Source organism: Alexandromys fortis, unplaced genomic scaffold (assembly GCF_014885135.2).
Source record: "Alexandromys fortis isolate MF-2015 unplaced genomic scaffold, M_Fortis_MF-2015_v1.1 scaffold_201, whole genome shotgun sequence".
NCBI classification, from domain to species: domain Eukaryota; kingdom Metazoa; phylum Chordata; class Mammalia; order Rodentia; family Cricetidae; genus Alexandromys; species Alexandromys fortis.
This window is the reverse complement of record NW_026068087.1, coordinates 1,301,338-1,320,092: the sequence shown is the minus strand read 5'-3', so window position 1 is coordinate 1,320,092 and position 18,755 is coordinate 1,301,338. Positions and strand designations below refer to the sequence as shown.

General features: G+C 46.1%; 1 protein-coding gene across 1 annotated transcript in view; it reads right to left on the bottom strand.

Moving 5' to 3' along the window:
* The window catches only part of Prkar2b (protein kinase cAMP-dependent type II regulatory subunit beta), a 710,703-nt gene that overhangs the window by 668,080 nt on the left and 23,868 nt on the right, over window positions 1–18,755 (bottom strand). The window lies entirely within an intron of this gene.

The following is an 18,755-nucleotide window of genomic DNA, read 5'->3' as shown; positions in this document are numbered from 1 at the left end:
GAGGAGAGGGGAGGAGGGGAGGGGAGAGGAGAGGACAGGACAGGAGAGGACAGGAGAGGGAAGGGGAAGGAGAGGGGGAGAGGGAGGGGAGGGGAAGAAAGGAGAGGGGGAGGGGAAGGGGGGAGGAAACAAAAGCAAAATAGACAGTCTGAAAGGGATAACTAAAGTTACCAATGTGTTGACTTGATTGTGGAAATCGCCTTATAATGCATACATTTATCAAATCAATATGTTGTATATATTAAATATGTATAATTTTTTGTCAGTTGTACTTCACTAGAGCTGGAAAATATTTTTTAAAAGAAGAGTATTTATTAGAAAGACTAAGCCAGGCCTAGTGGTAAAGGCCATTAATCCTAATTATTCAGGTGGCTGAGGCAGGGGAATAGTAAGTACAACCTTGTCTGATCACCCCGGTGAGACCCTGTCTCAAAATAAAGTAATCACAGTCTTAAAGAGCTTAGGGTGCAGCTTAGTGGTAGGGCTGGTCTCTAGCAGGCATGGGGCCCTATCTGCCGAGCCATCCTCAGACACACAGAGGAAGAGAAGGATGGAAGGAAAGACAAAGAAGACGAACAGCAAGTCATGCAATGATAGGACCGGAAGCTCGCAAGACAACCAGGAAGACTCTGGTCACCCTCACACGCCTCCAGGCAACCATGCACTGCTGCCTTATTTAGGAGCATTGCAGCTAGCTGTGGTGCCAGACCACGAAGGCCTTCTGCGCACTGAGAACGCACGTTGGCATCTCATGGTTCCCTCAGCGAGTTTTATCACCATTAGGACGAAGTCCCTGGACTTGGTTACACTGTGACTTACAAAGGGTGCTCCTGCAGGGGTTGCAAACTAGCAGACTGTGGGCTGCAGCCAGCCTGCAGACATATTGTGTTTTGCCTGCACTGACAAGGAAAAAAAAAATGTTTAAAAACTTGCCAGCATTTAAAAATAGAGAATGCTCTATTAGAACTCCAAGTGTTAGTGAACTCAGTCACTGAAAGGGTTTCTTTGCTCGAAATTAGCTACTCTGGGAAGGTCTTCTCTAAGGGTGGTGTTACTAACTGGACTTCTATTTAAGGTCCGAAGACTTCATTTCCCCTGCTCTTCTTCAGTCAACGTTAGAAAACCGTATTTCCTGAGAAGGCAATATTGTAAGCCTTCAGTTTTATTGGCAAAAGTCGCTCGTAATCCCCTTTTATTGTTGTAATGTTTTCAGTGTCTGTGGCTCTATTTCCCTTTTTATTGGTGTCATTATCATCTCTCTTTCTCCTTTTTGTGAGATGATTTTGCTGGAAGCCTATTTTATTGGTCTTCTCTAAGCTCCACGTCTCTGCTTTCTTTGCTAACGTCATTTTCCTGTGTCAATAAACTGCTTTTATTATTTCTAGATTGCTTTCTTTGTATATGATATGACAGATTTACCCCTAAGGTTTAACTTTGGATCTTAGTTCCTGGGTATTGATCTTCTCTGATCTAGTAATTAATTCACTGGTTTCTGAGTGTTCTTTTAGCTGCACCTCACAGAAACACAGACCTTTTACCAATCAAGTTTAAATGATTTTAAGTTTGCATCATTATTATTTTTTTTACTTTGGTTCATGAGTTGTGATGGATTTGGTAAATTAGTGTTCATAGTCCATTCCAAATCTCTCTATATGCAAAAACAAAAACAACCGTATTTTAGAGTCTGGAATGTTAAAATCCTCTCCTGTTGGACTCCCTTACAGCTACTGCAGCTCTGTGAAGTAGGTTCTTCTACCAGGTGTGCTTTGCATTATTTGAAAGGTAGAATGACGACATCATCTTTCTGCTGAAGCAAGCAGCATCCACTTATTAATATTTTCTCTCTCTCTCTCTTTCTTTCCCCATCTCCCTCTCTTCCTCTCCTTCCCTCCCATCTGGAAGCTCAGAGCTGCTTTGGGTGTCTTCCTTGATTCCTCTCCACCTTATTACTGAAGCAGGATCTCTCAGCTGAGGTTGCTAATCTAGACATCTTGCCCCCAGGAATACCACGTCTCTGGCTCCCAGAGGAGGGATTCCAGGCAGCTACTATGCCTACCTAGGTTTTACAGCTTTTACATGGGCTCTGGTGATCTAAACTCTGTACCACAAGCAATCTGCCCCCCCAGTCATCTTCCTAACCCTGTCCCTGCTTTTGTCTGCATGATGCAAAACTTAAAGTGATGTGTTTAAAAGTTGTACTAGCCAGCGGTGGTGGCACAGGACTTTAATCCCAGCACTCGGGAGGCAGAGGCAGGTGGATCTCTGTGAGTTCAAGGCCAGCCTGGTCTCCAGAGCAAGTGCAGGGACAGGCTCCAAAGCTACACAGAGAAACCAGGTCTCGAGAAAACAACAAAAACGTGGCACTATTTGGGCTGGAGAGATGGCTCAGCAATTAAGAGCACTTGCTGCTCTTGCAAAGGCCCCAGGTTTTGTTCCCAGCACCCACATAGAGGCTCACACTGTCTGTAACTCCAGTTCCAGGGAATCTGACACACCCTCTGGCCTCAGAGGGCACCAGGTATGCACATGGTGGACACACGTGTGTGCAGGCACAATACTCACACCCATAAAACAATTTTTTTAAAAAAAATCTTCTTTTAAAATCTGTACTGTCACGATAAGTTTATCATTTTCTCCTAACAATCCGACTTTTTAAAAAATATTACAATGCTGTTATGTTGGATGCAGTGGGGGGGGGGGTCTCCAGAACCTTCACAGGCAGCAGAGTGATGAGCCAAGGGGAGGCATGAAGGCAGTTTGGCACAACACAGCTCAGCAGCCAGTGTTGGCCAAAGCTTTGGGACTCTGACCCCATGTGGTTTATTTTAGGCATATTTAAGCAATCACAATCTGGTGAAAACTATTCTTGTGATGATTGTCTCAACCCCAAGAGCACAACAAAGCCACCGAAATCTCTCTGAAGAACAAAGCAAGCTAAACGCAGATCAGATGGGACTGTATTAAACCTCTTCGTAAAGTCCGTAAGCTAACTTAACACCGGTAACTTGCTATTTTAACTGTCTTGGTCCAATTTTGTACAACTGCCACAACTATGGACCTGTTTGTATCTTTTTTTAAAAAATATTTTTATGGTTTATTTAACTTTATTTTATGTGCATTGGTGTGAAGGTATCAGATCCCCTGCAACTGGATCTTCAGACAGTTGTGAGCTGCCATGTGGGTGCTGGGAATTGAACCCGGGTCCTCTGGAAGAGCAGTCGGTGCTCTTAACCACTGAGCCATCTCTCCAGCCCGTTTGTATCTTTTTTAAAAAATATTTTTATGGTTTATTTAACTTTATTTTATGTGCATTGGTGTGAAGGTATCAGATCCCCTGCAACTGGATCTTCAGACAGTTGTGAGCTGCCATGTGGGTGCTGGGAATTGAACCCGGGTCCTCTGGAAGAGCAGTCGGTGCTCTTAACCACTGAGCCATCTCTCCAGCCCCTGTTTGTATCTTTTTTAAAAAATATTTTAAAGTGTTATGCGTGTCTGTGTTTGCGTGTGTGCCTTGTATGTGTGAGTGCACACAGAGGCCAGACGAGGACACCAAATTCCCTGGTCCTGGTGTCCAGGAAGCCACCAGACATGAGTGTTGGGACTCACACTGATCCCCTGTCAGAACAGCAAGTGCTCTTAGCCACTGAGCTGTCTCCTTGGCCCCTTTCATCATTTTAAAGAGTGCCAAGATGCATATATATAAAACTACACCTATTGCCGGTCTATTCTTGTTTCTTCCTCTCTGGAAACTTCTTTTTCTTGCAGTTCAACTTTGAAGCTTTTTCTGGTGATAACTTCTTAGTAAATTCAAACATGATTCTTCTGAAACGACTTGCTTCCTTGTACTTCAGAAAGAGTCTGTGACTGTGGTTTTCAGATTTGAAAATAATTTTCTATTTAAAAAAAATTAAAGCCATTTTGCCACTGTTTTCTGACTTTTATTTCTGATTTTCTGATTGCTAAGTCCTTGCTAGTCTGCCTGTTTGAAAGGTGTCCTTTTTGTACGGTGCCTATGCTACACTTGTGATGTGTCCTGGTGAATTTCTTGTGATGTAAATGTTGTCTTCTTGAATCTAGGATGGGTTGCTTTTGGTAGGTCAGAGAACTCTCTGGGCTGTCATCTCCTGTGGCTGCCATCCCTCAGACTCCCTCTCCCCTCCATCTTAGCCCGCTTGTTTCTGCATCTATATCCTTACAAATAACCTCTCTAGCTCACTTTCTAACTCATAGTTCTCTCTTCAGTATCATCTAAAACATGATATTTGCTCCATCACTGAAACTGTGACTCTCAGTTATGACTTTCATATCACCAGGGATTCTATTTCTTTATAAAATTTGCCTGGTTGTTCCTCACAGCCTCCTTCCTGATCACGCTTTAAAATTATTTGCCTGAGTACATCAAATATGACTGATTTGGATTCTGCTTCTGACATTTTCTTACTTCTTTCCTGATATTTTGGTAATGTGTTTGTTACTAAAACAGGATCACACTGTGTAGCACTAACTGGCCTGGAATGGGAGGCAATCCTCCTGCCTCCACCTCTTGAGTGGCGGGATGACCATGCCAGCTTCCTGTTTGTGTAAGACCCACCTCCATCAGTTTCCTCAGCTGCATCCCTCCTTCACATCCCCTTCCTGCTCCTCTTCACTCTGACCTTGCTCTGCTGACTTGCTTAGCAGCGGGGATCTCCCCAGAGGAAATCTGTGGCGCTGTTCAGAGCTGCAGGCTCCTGAAGTTTCAGGTCTGCAGACGGTTCCCTCGGGGGCCCTATCAGCCCAGAGCTGTTCTAAATTTAGCAATGTTCCCAGGTTGTTGTTGTCTTTTTAATCATTACAGTCTACATGTGTTTGGATCTGGACTCTAAGAAGCCAGTTTCTCGTTACCAATTGCCAGCATATTTTGAACAATTTTCTCTCTCTAGTGTTAAAGTAGAAACAGAATCTTTTTTCTTTCTGTCCCCCAGTGTCCTCTGTGCGCCTCCCGCACTCAGATTGCAGGCTGGACTCTCATCCTGGCGCTGAAGGCTCTCCCCCTACACACCACACCTCAGGCGTGCCCTAGCTGGCCCTGGGTTCTGTTCCGCCATCCTCTCTGCTACCAACACTGACCCTCAAGTGCACAGCCTTTTTTCCAGCCTCACAATTCTCTGGGCAGTGCCTCGTGAGATGCCGCTTCCCGTTCGATTCTTGATCGCTGTAGATCTTCTGATACGTTTCTTTAAGCTCTTGGTTTACCTGATATTTTTAATTTTGTTCTTACAACTGGGAGACCAGTCTGACTGGCCACCAAATCTGATGAGCCATGTTTGAGTCCCAAAATACATAGTGAAAAGAAAGAACCAACCCTGCAAGTTGGTTTTTGGCCTCTATGTGCCAGCTGTGACACACACATGTGCTCAAAATAAATAAATAAATAGATAGATAATAGATGGATGGATAAGTAGATAGGTTGGTAGATGGATAGATGATAGATAGATAGATGATAAGATAGATGATAGATAGATAGATAGATAGATAGATAGATGATAGATAGATAGATAAATTTAGGCAGCAACTGTGTGTTTATTACCCCACTGCCCAGACCTGAATAATCACACAAAAGCTATATTACTTACAACACCATTTGGCCAATAGCTTAGGCATATTCCTAGCTAGCTCCTCCTGCACTCAGATTAAATTAACCCATTTCTTAAATTAACCCATTTCTATTAATCTGTGTATCACTATGAGGCTTTGGCCTACTGGTAAGGTTCTGGCATCCTTCTTCTTTGGCAGCTACATGGCATGTCTTTGACTCCTACTCTCTCTATATATATCTCTGTTCAATTTCCTGCCTGGCTTTACTCTACTAAGACATTGACCAAAACAGCTTCTTTATTAACGAAAGGTAATAAAACATTTTCATAGCATACAGAAGGGAATCCCACATCAAACAAACAAATAACTGGACAGAGAAGCAGTTTGTAGTGTCTAATCACTATATGGCCCCAAACAATTATCTCACTGCACAAAGGGTAGGTCACCGGGGCTGTAGGCCTCTTCCTCAGTGTCTCCCGAGTGACCAGTGACAGAAAAGGTGCTGAGTCAGAGTTTCTGGGGCGAGGCTTCATTCTGCAAGATCCCGAAAGAAAAGCTTGCCAGGGACTCATGATTGGCAGTGAATAAGGGTTGTGCAGACCCTAGTTTCCTTCCTCTGCATCTCCTCACACAACGTGGAGATAACTGAACAAAAAGGCTTCTCCCTTCAGAGTGATGACCAGTGGAGGTAGTGGGCCTCAAGGGAGTCGGTGGCAGTTACTGTCTCTCTCTGTCTCCACCCCACCCCCCGTCTGTCTGTCTCTCATCTGTTTGTCTCTCTCTCTTTCTTTCTCTCTCACGCACACACACACCACGGGTCCAACTGCCAATCCTCAGGAACACAGAGGTCAGAGGACCACAGGGAGACAAGCTCACAAAATCTCAAGGCCAGACTCTGGGTCAGGGGACTCCGGCTCTTCAGCTGGCACAGATGTCAAGAGGCAAGGATCTAGAATTAAAAATTACTTGTTGACATATCAAAAAGTTTCCCAGAGAGGTGACAATGTTAAACTACGGTGTCTAGGGTCACAATCAGGCGGCCACTCAGGAAGAAATACAAGGAGGTAGCTGCCCCTGGAGAAGGAGGCAGCTGTGGCCTGCTGCCCTCACCAGCGCTCATTACACAGTGTTTTTGTGTGGTTTCTTTCTACCTTTGGTTTTCTTTCACAGTGAAAGGGATTTTTTAAATGTGGGGTGGGGAGAGGCTTGCTCTCAAAATACCATCTCACTGCCCAGTCGTCTGCCAGTATGATTTAAAATTAGATTCTAGGAAATGCAAGGAACCCTGATAACATTTATGTCAGCATGCAGGTGTAGATCTAAGTAGGTATCTGTGGAACTGTGAATACACACTAGTCTTGCCTCTGCCACCTAGTTCCTGCTGTCTTCTGGGGGAAAACAGTTACACCTCATCTTGGCATGGGCGACCTTCGCAGCTCCGTGTGTCTGAGCTCTCCCTCCCTGAACACCACCCACCGACATCCAGAGGGGCAGGTGTTGTAAGAGAGTGAGGCTGTATCCAGGCAGGAGAAGTGTGGTCATCGACCCACCCTGTGTACAAATGCACTGAAAGTCGAGCAGCGGGTTCTGGGTCAGCCAGTGTCTGCGGAGTGAACTGCGCCTGCTCCAGGGCACACACCTGTAAGTCCATTAAATGTGGGGGGTGGGGCTTTCTACAAAGGTCTCATCTGTTTTCATTTTAGACTACTGATCTTGCCTATCACCTTGTGATGTGGGGAATTTGAAGTAAGTCATCTCTAACTTGTTAATCAGAAATCAGTCTTCTAAATTTCCACAGAGAACTTGGCAACACATATGTCCTTGGAGTAGTGGTGTATATATATGCCCACGGCCTAGGCTGGTCTGAGCGGTGCATGTCTGCCAGGAGCCCTGCCAAGGAAAGCAGGGACCCCCCTCCCCTTGCAGGTATCATGCTGAGTCCTGCTCCTCTAAAGGATTCCTGGACTCACCATTCTGTTTTGAGTCTGAGCAATAGTTTCAGCAACTGGTCAGAAACCGCCCAAAGAGAGGGCACGTGTGCACACACGTGCACGCGCACTCACTCACACACACCATTCACAAGTGCACTGCACAGGCTGTTTCTTTCGCCTGTTTTCACAGCAGTTCAGGCCTGTCGTGCCAGGGACAAATCTTCACATAAGTGTGTGTGAAAAGCATCACTCATGCTGCCAACATGGTAGACTAGGGTTCAGACAGCTTTCTGGTGTACACAGGGCAGCATTCTGTTTGAACAAAATTAGTCCGTTATGTCAGTTCTGACCAATGGATACAGAGGATAGAAGTACAACAGATGCAAACTTTCTGGGGCAGGGGCATCCTGGGAGAGCCCTGCAGTCTGCCTGGGTTGGGGAGGGAGGGAGGAGGGGAGGGGGAGGGAGGGACTCTTTCAGAGTCAGCATTTGGTGACTCTTCATCGACCTCTCAGAGAAAGAGCTCGGAGGCAATGGTGAGCCCTCAGTCTCTGCTGCTCTGGACTGGAGATGAGTGGGAAAAATAAGAGAAAAATATATTTCCACTCCTGGCTGCTGTCTTTCATAGAGAGAAAATGAGGTTTGGGTAGGAAGGCAAAGCAGACAACATGTCTTACGAATTCACACAAACAAAGCCAGGCCTTTGGGGAGGAGCCCCCCTCTTTAGATGGTAACTTCCCACTCCACCTGTGTAAGCCCCGTTCTGCACCCTCCCTGTGCAGCCCTGGAGACTGCTAAGTTCTGCATCTGCCCTATGCAGCCTAGAGCCCTGCTAAGTTCTGCACCCTCACCATGCAGCCTAGAGCACTGCTAAGCAAAGCATCCTGTCCTCTGTTGAGCAGAGAGAAGGACACACAACTCAAGCACCGCAGGTCACAGTCTCCCCCTCTCCCCCAAGGATGTTGAACTTCAGATGTCAATTTGACCTTGGAGACTAGGCATCTTTCTAGGTTGCTTTTGGGTGCCACTAACACTTTAACCAGGGCCTAGACAGATGACTCAATGGTTAAGAACACTTGCTGCTCTTGCAGAGGACCTGGGTTCAGTTCCTAGTATCCACATAATGGCTTACCACCATCTGCTATTCAAATTATAGGGGACCTAACACCTTTTTGGACCTCTGCAGAATTTGTGATGCACGCACGCACACACACACACACACACACACAACACACAACAAAATACTTTTTTAAAAAAGTTTAAGAGCTTGTACTAGCCTCGCAGAGGACCGTAGTCTCATCCCAGCATCATGTGACGCACAGTCACTTGTAACCGGCTCACGCAAGCAGAGTGGGAAGTTAACTAAGTTACTTGTAACTCTGGCTACTGCTCTGTTGGGGGAAGCAACCTGACAAAGAGAACAAAGTAATCCTAGCTCTCAAGGAACTTACCTCTCAAAAAGTCCTCCTGCTCAAGTAGACAAGGCCTTGTAGTATATGGCTCAGGCTAGCATCAGGTTCACAGGCTAGCCTCAAATCCCCAGCCCTCGGTTTCCCGAGATCTGAGATTACAGGTACCATATTCACACACCACACTCAGCCTCAGGTACCTTAGCTCTTATCAAAAGTTTCTTCCTCTTTCTTGCCACCAAAGAACCCTACCAGATACTCACTCTCCCTGCAGAGACTTCTCATCCCTGTCTGGCCCTTCTGTGTGATTAGCTTAAATAAACCAGATTCTGCCCTCCAGGAGGCTCTGGGAATTGTTGCTGTCCCTGCTCCGTTACCAGGGGAAAACCCTGGGACCCCCATGAGGGCAGGTGCAAAGTCCTCAGTGTTACTTAGTGAGTACAGGACACCAACCCTGGGAACACTTAGTCTGTGTCACTTTAGAATGGAGATTAACTGTAGCACCAGCAGCCTCGTTGTGACTGTTCTTCACCAGCGCCCTTTGAATGTCTTCTCAAAGCCCAGAGGACTCCTTCCGGGGTTAGTCGGGAGTGGAGCTGAGCGGCACTCTGAAATGGCCAGCCGTGCTTTCTCACCAGGAGGTGCAGTTGTCGGCTAACACAGCCCAGACTCTATCTTGCAGCAAGCAAGCGTGCTATTGGCTTCACTGTGGGGGCTTCGATGACGATGGCTGGGAATTGTCACAGTTTGGTTTAGCGCTCCTGGAAAACTTTGGAGCCAGTTTGCATAATGCAGAGTCTAGAGAACGTGATTCCAGCTGAACAGAGCATGCTCAGTTAAAAATAGAACACAGGCAGAGACTGCTCATCTATAAAGCATGAGGCTGGGGGAGGAACAAAATTAAATAATAGTCCCTGGGGGTTCATGAACACCTGTCCCTGTCACTCAAATCGTGCAATAGCTGGGGATTGCTGCCACATTGAATCGGGCCCTGCCCTGATGCCAAATGGCAAAAATAAACCACCAAACTGGCCCAGTTAAATCAGGAAACATGAACACACCTTTAACCAGGCCACAGTTCAGGTAACTTCTCTAGTCTGGGCCCCTTTGGGATTTGGCTGTGTTTTGGACTGGTCTAGACTGCCTTATCTCCCACAGCAGACAGTGGTCTAGACTGTCTTAGCCCCGATACAGACAGTGGTCTAGACTGCCTTAGCTCCTATATAGACAGTGGTCTAGACTGCCTTAGTTTCACAGCAGACAGTGGTCTAGACTGCCTTAGCCCCCACAGCAGACAGTGGTCTAGACTGCCTTAGCCCCACAGTAGACAGTGGTCTAGACTGCCTTATCTCCCACAGCAGACAGTGGTCTAGACTGTCTTAGCCCCCACAGCAGACAGTGGTCTAGACTGCCTTATCTCCCACAGCAGACAGTGGTCTAGACTGTCTTAGCCCCGATACAGACAGTGGTCTAGACTGCCTTATCTACCATACCAGCAGAGCTGGACTTACAGCCAACAGGAAGCTACAGCTGCTTGAGCTGGAGTCCCTTCTCATCTCTGTGTGTGCACTGTGCACCTGTTATTTTCCATGCAGAAGTCATAAAATGTGGCCTTCAGTTACTTCTAAGCTATGTGGGAGTCACAATGACCCACTATACAGTCTTGCAAAGTACTAAGAATCAGAAAAGAAATATCCTAGCATGAGTTTCCCTACTAGGCGATAATTTGGACAGGTAGTATAATCAATCTATTTTGTGTCGATAAAGAAATAAGTGTTTGCTGTCTGGGTATATAAAAAGCTAGGCCACCAAAACAACATTGTAAATGTGCTTCTGCAGGAGTGCAGGAAACTGTACCCAACATTTGGCTGGGCAAACCTCTCCCATGGACTTTTCGTCTACGGTGCCATCCCATTGAAACGAAATAAAATGGCGGGAAGGCTCACTGGATTCTCACATCTATTATTTGTTTCTGATTTTGAAACTCCCCTTGTGCAGTGGTGACATCTTCCACCAGGACTTTCCCTTTGCTGTAGCTGGTGTGCAGGAGAAGGCCCAAGGTGCGCAGGGGCGACACCTTCTGCCACTCCAGACCCAGTAGAAACAGACCATAAGCTTTGGTCCCCAACTGTGATTCACCAGATGAGCGCCCACCAGTGGCTCCTCTGGGACTTTATCTATTAGAGAGACGGCCTGATAATCCCCTTCCCTCCTCTCCCAGTGAAGTCAGCCTCAGTTCCCTCTAGGACCCAAGCTCTTTACGCTTGTAGGATTTTACATCACTATTAATACTTTCTAAGTGCCTGTGAGCCTAGAATACATAACAAAAGCTATGTCCTTGATGTACCCTTCATGTAGCCATGTGTCCCCTACATCTTATTCCCGACCCAAGAAAACCATTATCCAGAATTCCTCTACTTTAAAAGACATGTAGTATTATATTTATATGCATTCCTAAAATGTATCCTTTTTTTATTGCTTTAAATCTATAAAAGTTTATGTGTAAATTTGGGATTTTTTTCTTAGAGTTTATTGCTTAATTGCTGGGCTCAGCTACACTCTCGCAAGGTAGTGCAATTCATTATTTTCACTGCCTTGTAATATTCAGGGGTACAAACGTAGCACAGTGTACCCCTTTTTCCTGTCTATGGGCACTTTCTTTGTTTGCAGGTTTTGTGGCATGGATGGTAGAGTTGTTGCGTTCTTTTACATCCCTCTATTTTCAAATCTGTAACTTTCTCTAGGTCCAGTCCTCCCATTGTTGGGAGGGATGTAAATGAATACTTGGCCTTTGTTTTCCAAATTCTTACACAAACCTATGCCTTTTCTAACACACTGAGTGGTTTCTAAAGTCCGATTTTGTTGTCCCATTTGTTCTGGTAACAGCCAAAATTGAGGATTGTTGGCTGAAAACTAAATGTGCTGTGTTTCCTGTGGGTGTTTGCATTTTTAAGAGGAGGTTTGGACAGGTAGTACTTTGATCCAAATCAATGAGGTTCTTGGACTGACTCTAGGAAGACTGATGCCTTCCAGATCTGCACCAGACCTGAAGATGCAGGAGGAGGTAACTGGCCTGTGCCTTAGAAAAGAACACCACGTGCAACCTGAACACAGTCTCCGGCTTCCAGTTTCTTTTCTTTTTTAAAAAGATCTGCTTCTTTTTTATTTTATGTATACTGTATTGTTGCGAGGTAAGCCCACCAAAGACCACACAGACACTCTTAAAGTCAAGAAGATAGTCTTTATTGCCAGCTGGCGGCTGCGTGGGAAACTTATCCAAATCATGCAGCCCTGAGCCTTGCAGCCCTTTTGTCTGTAAGACACAAACACCACTCCCTGGCTGTCACACTGCAGTTAGCAAGAAGCAAAAAAGACAGGTTAGTACTGTTAGGGACTTTCCTGGAACTACGTACTAGGTCTTTGATGGGTAGGTCTTTGTTCCTGTTTTGGCAGGTATGGGGGCCTATGTGCTGGGTTTTGAGGTCAAAATAGTACCTCTAACATGGTGTCAGTTGTGCTGAAGTCTGTTACAGTTGTGCTGAAGTCTGGGGCTGTTACAGTTGTGCTGAGGTCTGGGGCTGTTACAGCTGTGCTGAGGTCTGAGCCTGTTACAGATGCACTGAGGTCTGAGGTCCTGCTACAGAATGAGTGTTTGTCTGCATGTCTTGTATGTGTACCACATGCATGTCCGGTGCCTACAGAGGCCAGAAGAGGTCATCAGAGCCCCTAAAGCTAGGGTTACAGATGGCTGAGTCACCATGTGGATGCTGGGAATTGAACCTGATCCTCCGCAAGAATAACAAGTGCTTTTAACTACTAAGCTCTCTCTCTAGCCCTGATTCTTAACTATACACATATATTTCCCCTCTAGGTGAACTAGACAACTCAGGATAACGTTAGAAAACACAAGGAGGCTTCAGAATCATGGGCAGGCATATGCCTATCTTGAAGTTACTCACAGGCACCTAATTCCAATCCCAGGCCCTCTTGGCCCTAGCATCCCTCTCCTGTCACTATAAATGCCGAGAAGCTCAGTCTCTCCTGGCAAGGACGTTAATTCTTTGGTGAGTCAGAGACACATTCACCTTCTCCAAAGCCTGGTGCCCTGGCCTTCTCCCCAGTTCCATCCACACAACGCTGTCTTGCAAAGGATAAAAGTGTCTGTGGGGGTGGAGGGGGTCTTTCCTCACTCATTCCCTATCCCTTCTAGTATTACTTCCCTCTACTTGGCTCCAGTGCCAAGCTGGCTCCCTCCTGCAAGCAGCAAGATGGCTCCTGGCTGCTTCAGACCCCTAGACACTGACTATGAACCCACAGAAGAGGGTACTTTACTGACGAGCTAATAAAAGTCCAAATATTTCTGCTGGCTCAACTCATTTACATGTTCTTCCATAAAACAATCACTGCTCCTAGTGGGATAATATGCAGATTAACTGAGCCTAGGCCATACACTCAAACCTAAGCCAGATCACATGAGTAGCAATACTCTGGGATGTATGGAGAGGGAAGATGCTGCCTCAAAGGGATGCTGGGCAGACACAAAACTGTGCGCTACTAAAAGACTGGAGGATACAGTCTTGTCTGCTTTCATTTCCCCTTTCACTAGCAAGTATGTGAGAATAAGCCGAAAGATATTTTATACTGATCCTCAGTATTGTATTGATTGCATAGTTATCCTTGTAATATGAACAGATACAAGTCAAACCAAGTGTGGTACCATTTGCCTGTAATCTTAGTACTAGGGAAGTTAAAGCAATAAGATCCTGAGTTCAAGACCATCCTGGGCTATACAGGGAGGCCAATACTCAATAACTGGACCCCAAATCCAGTAAGACAAGCAAACATAAACTGTTACGTTATCTATCTGACTTCATCTTGTAAGATTTAGTAGTCACGTGCTTTCATAAAAGGATGCTTGGGGCTGTCACAGGACATTCTCACTGTGAGTTAACAGCATATGACATCACACTCAAGGTCATAGTTTGCAGTTTTGTGTACTGGTTTCCCACACTGTAGCCATCCTGGCAAGAGAGAATTTTAAAGAGAGACATTTATGCTATCAAGATTTCAAATTTGTCCAGGAAACTTGTAGTAGGCTGAAGCCCCGGTACCGCCAGAGGACAAGCCTGCCTCCCCACATCAGATTGTATCTGGTTCTGACACCATACCAGAGGCCACTAGGATAGAAGCAATCGAGGTGGATTATAAGTGGGAGGAACCACACCCTGACCAGGACGGCTTAGTTACCCATGCCTCTTGCCCGCATTTAAATCTAAACCTTGAGTCAAGACTCTGAAGATCAACTAGGTGGGTGGAGGATGTGTCAGTGAACCTCTTTATTTGTTCCTCTTCTCAATGTGGCCACATTAAACAATCTTTCTTTCTGGAAAAAAGTACTTGTCTTCTTAACTAGAGCACCGGAGACTGGAGGTGGCTGAGTCTCCAGAGCCCAGGCTTTAACTCTGAAAACTCAGATAGCAGCATTCACTCTTAGCTGGGGAGTCATTCTGGACCTTTTTCCTCTCTGGAGTTACTTGATCACCAGCTGGTGACACTTTCCAATTCATTTTCTTGTTAATTTTTTTCCAGGGTCTGGTCAAACTCCTTCTGCCTCTCCCTTCTCGTCTCTCGCTGCCCCATAACCAACTATTTTTCTCTTTCTTCTCTCCCTTTGACCTAGAGTTCTTGATGCTGAAATGCAGGAAAAGGCATGGTGCTGGGTTTAGAAAGCCCAGGCATGGTGCTGGGTTGAGAATGGCCAACAGAAGCTCAGTCTCGAGCCACACAGGCAGCTCCACATGGAGGACATGGAGTCCACAGAATCTCAAGAGGCCTGGAAGTCATAAGATTACTCCTAAGAACCTCCCAGGTCATAGCATTGGGTCACATGGAGACTGCAGCCCTTGTGAATTCAACTGTTTGACCACAGATGTTTTGCAGTTGGCCAAATTATAGATCAGAAACCGTGTTTTCTGTTCGTCCTTGTGTTCACCACTATTTGATAATATATTTTCATTGTCTTTATTATTATTGGCGTACTCCTTCCTTTTGGATGTCAACTCTTGAAGAACAAGGATAATACTGTGTTTCTTCTTGTATGATCAGGGCTTACCAAGGTGCCTGGTATAAATGCATGTTAATAGAAGTTGCAAAGAAGGCATGGGACATCTGGACTCTTGTTACAGATGCTGATGAGCACCTTCACTACCTATGCTACGTTTGCCTTGTTTTTTGTTTTGTTTTGTTTTCTGTTTTCCTTTCCCTCAGCACCGAGCAGACTCAACCATGTTCCTAGGCGTTCAGTAAGTCCCATGTCCCTTTATGGCAGCCCAAAGTTTTGCCCCACAGTTAAGCCTCCCTTCCTTGGATTATACCCCACACTCCAAAATCGTTTCTTCATACACTCACATGAAAACTTCCATTAGTCTCATTGCCAGGAAAATAAAATCCGATGACTTCCTGTCAAACTGTAATAGACCATTTATTGCAGTCATCCTCCAGGGTGTTTGTATTTTAAAGCATGGAGCTGCCAGCCTATGGTGGCATTTCAGGGTTTAAGTGATGATCAGAACAGTAGAAAGATGATGGATGGATGGAGGGAGGGAGAGAGAGAGAGGATCTCCACAGGTGGTGGTGGAGTGCTCCGCCCTTTCCTTATTCTTCCAGGCTTCATCATAAAGACGCTCATCTGTTGATCATAAAGTCCAGGTCACGTGAGGAGACTGGGAACAACAGTGAGGAGAACAAGAACCCAGAGAAGCTGAAATATGAAGAATGAAAACCCTTGCTTTCCCTCCAAGGGAAAATAATACAAACCAAACAAACTGCTTAAGAAAGTGGAGACTATTTTATTTAGCTTATAAAATAATTACAAATGATTACTGCTTTAAAGAGATTCGGGGGTGGGGGCTTCCAAGCGTGGAGTCAAATGCTGTAATCATAACACTCGGGAAACTAAAACGGGACTGTGAGTTTAAGGCCAGGCGAGATCACACTGGAACCCTGCCTCAAGGTTGAGAGACCACATGCCTAGCACGGAGCTGCCCTGGGTTAGAAAAGACACAAAGCTACAAAACAAAGGATCAGAGCAGGTTACCCTGAAGGTTCCTTTAAATGGCTATCTCCTAGCGTACATTTGATTACAACTAATTTATAATTAGTTTTCTAGAAACTCAGCTAATGTGGGGAGTTTCTTCTGTTGCCTAAAGCAGTTCCATACAAACTTCCCCTGTACCGTGTCACTGATATCTGTATTTCCTGGTTAGTTTCCATTTGGTCACTTCTGTACGTCCCCTCTCCACATGTCTGCTGCTGAGATTATACCTGTGCGGCGAAAGAAGCCGGCACGGGAAGTGACCACCTTGTTGGTCCATTCTTAGTAAATGCTTATGACACCACTCCAAGGATCACGGTGATTCTAACACTTGTTCTACAAAGCTAGAATCAGTTGGGCGGGCTATGCTCCACCCCAGTGTACAGACAAAGGTAGAATCAGGAGGGCGGGCTATGCTCCAGGCCCCAGTGTACAGACAAAGGTAGAATTAGGAGGGCGGGCTATGCTCCAGCCCCAGTGTACAGACAACGGTAGAAGCTTGGGTCCCAGGCCACCCTGTCCCGCACTCTATCCACCAGTTCACTGTGCTGGGAACCATCACACTGGGCTCTTCCTGACAGGAACACAGTTCTCTGTAGGATAGCAAACCATCCTAAAGAGCTGGTTCGCGCTGCTTCTCATCTAATTTCAGGAGAAAGCCTTCCAAACAGATACAGGCACCCACTACGCTACACGTCCAAATATTTTCATTAAGTTTATATTTTAAAATATTCCTTCTGACGTTCATTTTCCTATAAACTAGCACAGACATTGAGAATGGGAGAATGCTCCCCTCATCCAAATAACTGTCTAATAGCCAACAGAGCTACTCTCACGCCAGCACTGGCCATCTTGAACATCCCAGGAACACCCTGATGCAATTGTGCAAAGATTGTAGCTGATTGCTCTGGTTCTTGGAGGTGCAGCACCAGTCAGGACTCTTTGAAACAGTTTATATCAGATCTTTCACGACCTCAATCATTCCTACCACATCTAGACAAGGAGCACTTCCTTGGGGGTCTAGAGAAGAGAAACTTGACTGGTGCTCAGAGACAAATCTGCGATTGGCCCAAAGTGATGGGTATGCTTTATCTAAAACAAGCAGTTGTGGTTGGTCCAAACAACTGGCTGTAATTGGAGGACATAGTCCTCGGGCTGTGGAAGGATGTTCAGGTTCACTCAGGGAGTTGAGCCAGAGATACTAAAGTGTGTTAACTCCTCTAGTATTGCAGCATTAGGTCCCCAAACAACTGCTCTGGAGAGGCCTTGACTCCTTGCCGTGACCCAGAGAAGGAAGCAGCAGAGGCAGAAGCGGTGGCTGCAGCAGCAGCAGGCGCCGTGTCTAAGGTGCGCAGCTCTAGCGGTCTGGTAGTGACTGAGTCATTGAAGAGGCTAGAGAGGGAAGGTGGAGAGCTAAGGGAAGAGAAAGGACAGGCCCTCGTCACCACAAGAGCTCCAGAGAGTGGTTAAGCCTTCAGAGCCAAAGGTCTCACCCGGGGTCAAGGGCTGCCAGGGGTTGAGAAACTCAGTTTCCTAGACTTAAAAACTTACCACTTTCATGGTTAAGTCCTGAGGACAGCAACACTAGAGGGTGCCACTTGCTCTTGCTTCTGCCTGGGTACAGCCACCCACTCACTGCTGCCCTAGACCAGCCCCTCACTGCCCCTCACAATTCCTACCCAAGTACACAGTCACAGGAACCTCAGCCAGCTGACTGGCGGCAGAACTAACGAATGAACCACGGGTGCAAACCATTTTGGGCCTCCAGCCTTACAAGGTGCAAGATGTGCAGTGGTCCATACTGCCATATCTCATTCTCAAACTACATGGAGTCTACTTTCACTATTTCTCTATGAAGCCAAAGCTAAACAATCCAGTCCTAGTTGCCTCTCCAGCAGGCCCCAGCAGAAAAGAACTTAAAATAAAGGGCTTAAGGAGAAACGGTGGGAGGAATGCACGGAAATAAAAAGGTGAGGGAGGAGAAAGTGTTAGCGTGGTGGCATATGCACACTAAAAGTGGTCGTTTCTGATGGAATGATTCAACAGCACTTAGTAAACACAAGGAAGGTCCTGGACGCCGGTCCTGGGGCCTTCTCCTGGTAGACAAAGTTGTTTCTTTGCTGTTAGTGTGGATCATACCATGCATGAAAACAGGTACTGTCCCAGCTCTCCAAAACTCAAGCTACTGAGGGAAGCCAGACAACTGAAGACTAGATTGGCCTCCCATTCTGGTGGGAGGAGATACTGTCACCTAAGGCAAGTCACGAAAGAAGAGTTAACTTTACAAATAAAATAAAATAAAAAAATAAAAACTGCCCCAAACTCGGGCCTCGACAGGACAGTAGATAGCTTAGTATGCGGGACTGTAGACGGACTGGCGATACCTGTCACGCCGAGGCTTCTGCAAGCCAGTGTTCTTTCTCCTAATCGGACTCCAACAATTTTTAAAAGTAATGTCCGCAGAAACGTTTGGTGAATCACACTTTCAAGTACCCTTACACAAGGCGGGTTCGCCAGACGTCTGTTGTTTTGCAATAACTCATTTTAAGTGCCCTTAACACGAGTGCGGCGTTATCTGCGGTCATACTTCATAAACCGGTCCCAAGGCTGAGAGCTCCGGGGAGAGCGTCGTGACAGAGGCGGGCGTTGCGGGGGCGGGCTGCAACAGCCACAATGGGGCATAGCAACCAGAACGCCGCTAGGGTGGAGGTCCGCGCTGCGCAGGCGCAGGAAGACCGGAAGCAA